This window comes from Crocodylus porosus, unplaced genomic scaffold (genome assembly GCF_001723895.1).
Source record: "Crocodylus porosus isolate Cpor-Errol unplaced genomic scaffold, CroPor_comp1, whole genome shotgun sequence".
Lineage (NCBI taxonomy): Eukaryota > Metazoa > Chordata > Crocodylia > Crocodylidae > Crocodylus > Crocodylus porosus.
Genome location: NW_017728912.1, coordinates 19,538,820 through 19,542,480, shown reverse-complemented (window position 1 = coordinate 19,542,480; position 3,661 = coordinate 19,538,820).

Genomic DNA, 3,661 nt, shown 5'->3' with positions numbered 1-3,661 from the left:
CTACTTACTCTAAGTCGTCTACTTGTGCCAACTCGGCGAACCTCGAGGGTGGCTAAGAGCTACCTCAATCCCGCCCCACAAGCCGCGCGCTCGCACAACTCCGCAAAGCCCGCGGCTCCCCTAAGCGGTGCCGGAGCCGCTAGCCCGGCATTTCGCCACAGTCCTCTCCTATTAACGTAGGACCAGGCAGCTGAATACTTTTGTGAGGTCAGCAAAAACAGACTGTGCTTCTTCCATAAAATTGTTTTATTCAGCAATAACAAAATGGCCTTCACTGTGCACAAGCGGGCAGGTATGATCGATTTTTGCAACATTATGGAGCTTATGCTCAAGCCCATTACCATGTCTTTCTTGGTAAACGGGTTCCTTCATTACCTCTGGGTGTTGTAAGACACAGGTGATGACTTCACAATCTTTGGAATTTTCCAAGATCCTCATGCAAGGACAGCATGTGTATAAAGCCGACCCCCAAATTACGCCTTTCGTGAATCACTTGCTGTTGACCATGAACTGCTTCGCCATGTCTCAAAGCCAAGGCCAGCAGAATAGAGGCGATGGAGCAGGAGGCTGATACCTCCAACGCCCATGGACCCAACTGGACCTGGGAAGAACTGCAGGACTTATTCGACTTAATGGTTGGAGCAAAAGATCATAGACCAGCTGGAAAGTAGGAGGAATAAGCCTGTTTATGTTGCTACTGCTAAAGCCACACAGGCGTGAGAGAACAATCGTGACTGGACCCAGGTCTGGTGCAAGATCACGGCCCTAAGATCTGCTTTTTATTGTGCCAATGATGTGAACTCTGATTTTAAGCTCCCACTCCATTGCTAGCTGCATGCTGCTCCCAGAGCAGGAAGAGAAGAGGAAGAAGAGAAAGAGCCTGACGCCATTTCCTTCAGCATTCTCTCAACTATTATACTTTTATATATATAATAAATGTCTATAATATATATTATAACATGGTTCCGGGCTCCACACAAATGGAGCCCCTTCGTCTCAGCTGTGGGGGCTGCCTGTCCCTTTTTCAGGTTCTGGGGCCCGGAAGCATGGCTACCTCCCCTTGTGGGATTGGCTCTCTTTTGGGGTCTCTGGTGTGCCAGTTGGAGGAGCTCCAGGCCACAGTCCAGAGACTGGGCGCCACCAGGGACTGTGAGCAGAAGATAGACTCCTACTGGCAGGCCCTTCTCTCCCAGGAGGCAGAGGGTAGACCACGGTCTCCCTCCAGGACAAGGGAGGACTCCGGGACCTCCCACTCTGTCCAGTCAAGGGCCCTAAGTCCCGCCGCACCAAGGCCTCTGCCCCACCACAGCTTAGCAACAGGCATGAAACTCTTGTAGCCCCAGCAGAGCCTGCTGAGTTGCCAGCTCCCACAGGCAACACAGGCTCAACTGCAACTACAGCCCCCCGCTCTCCCTAAGACAAAACACGAAGTGTTTGTTGTGGGAGACTCCATCCTGAGTGGGACTGAGGGGATAATCTGCCACCCTGACCCCTTATCCTGGGAAGTCTGCTGCTTCCCAGGGGCCTGCATCCAAGGCATTGCAGAGAAGATCCCTAAGCTCCTCCAGCCCACAGACTCCCATGCTCCTTATTCATGTGGGCACCAATGACATGGCTTGGAGCACTCCCAGCTGGGTCATGAGGCGCTACAGGGATTTCGGAGTGGGGCTAAAGGGTCTGGGGCACAGGCGGTGTTCTCATCGATCCTCCCAGTCTCAGCCTACAGGCTGAGGAGAGGAGAATCCAGGTAGTTAACCAAAGACTGCGGCGCTGGTGTCATTGGGAAGGCTTTGGCTTCCATGACCACAGCCTGCTCTTTGGCACGAGATGCAGCGAGCTGCTGGGAAGAGATGGCCTCCACCTCTCTATGCTAGGGAGGAGCTCTTCTCAACCAGACTGGCTGACCTGCTCCACCGGGCTTTAAACTAAGCCTGCCGGGGGGCAGGGGGACTACTGCCACTGCTGGCCTGCTGAGCAAACCTTGCAAAGCCAGCAGACCAAAGCACTTAAGGGAGCCCACCCCTGCCCCAGCCCTGGTACAATCTGTTGGCAAAGCAAGAGCTCCCAAGGGGACACTTGCCTGCCTGTACACAAATGCCAGAAGCTTGGGGCATAAGCAGGAGGAGCTCGTCCTCCTGCTCAGTGCAAATAGTTATGACGCCATAGGGATAACGGAGACCTGGTGGGACTCCTCCCATGACTGGACCTCGGGTATAGATGGCTATATGCTGTACAGGAAGGATTGTGTGGCTAAAAGGGGCGGGGGTGTAGCTTTCTATGTTAAGAAAAGCTACGAGTCCCTGCGAGCTGATATTGGTGACCAGGGTGGATGACTGAAGACCCTCTGGGTTAAAATCCATGGGGAACACGGCACAGGGGACACAACAGTGGGAGTCTACTACAGACCTCCCACCTAAAGTCGACAGCTTGACCAGGAGTTCACCCAGGAACTGGCTAAGGTCGCATGCTCCAGGACCATGATTGTCATGGGTGACTTCAGTTACCCGAACATCTTGTGGGAGGATCACTCAGCAAAATCCAAGAGGTCGCAAAGCTTCCTCTTGTGTGTGGATGACCTCTACCTGACTTACGAAGTCTATGGGCCAATGAGAGGTAAAGCACTGCTTGTCTTGGTACTGGCTACTGGGGATGACCTAATCGGTGACCTAGTGATTGATGGGAAGCTGGGTGACAGTGATCATAAGCTGATCACCTTCACCATCCGCTGTAAAGCTGGCAAGTCAGTCAGCAACACTGAAGTCCTTGACATCAGGAAAGCTGACTTTGACAAGCTCCGGAGGCTTGTCAGTGAGGCCCTAAGGGACCACGACCCCGGGGGAGGGGAGTTCAGGAAGAGTGGTTGCTCCTCAAGGGAGCGATCCTTAATGCACAAGGTAAGTCTATTTCATCTAGGAGGAAAGGCAGCAAGAGGGCCCCTGGCTCTCCAGAGACCTAGCAGACCTCCTGAGGCTAAAAAGAAAGGCCTACAAAGGATGGAGAATGGAGTTCACCTCCAAGGAGGATTATTCTTCACTGGTCCGGTCCTGCAGGGAGCAAACCAGGAAAGCCAAGCCTGCAACTGAACTCCAACTCGCTTTGAGTATCAAGGACAATAAAAAGTCCTTTTTCAGACATGTGGGGAGCTGGAGGAAAAGCAAGGGCAATGTTGGACTCCTGCTGAACCAGATGGGACAACTGACGCCCAGGAAAAAGCCAAACTATTAAATGGGTAATTTGCATTGGTCTTTCATCAGTCCCATGGGACACCCATGCCCACCACGAGACAGGGAGGTCTGGGTGAGGGAGATCCCCTGACCTCAGTCAGTGCTGACCTCATGAAGGAACACCTGGAGAGGCTGGAAACTTTGATGTCAGCCGGCCCTGACAATCTACACCCCAGGGTACTCAAGGAGCTGGTGAGCATCATAGCCCAGCCTCTGGCACGGATCTTTGAAAACTCCTGGCACCCTGGTGTAGTGCTCGAAGACTGGAAGAAGGCCAATGTGGTGCCTATCTTCGAAAAAGGGAGGAAAGTGGATCTGGCAAACTATAGGCCCATCAGCCTGACCTCTATCCTGGAGAAGATCTTAGAAAAGTTTATTAAAGAGGCCATCCTTAATGGACTGGCTGACGCCAACATCCTGAGAGATAGCCAGCATGG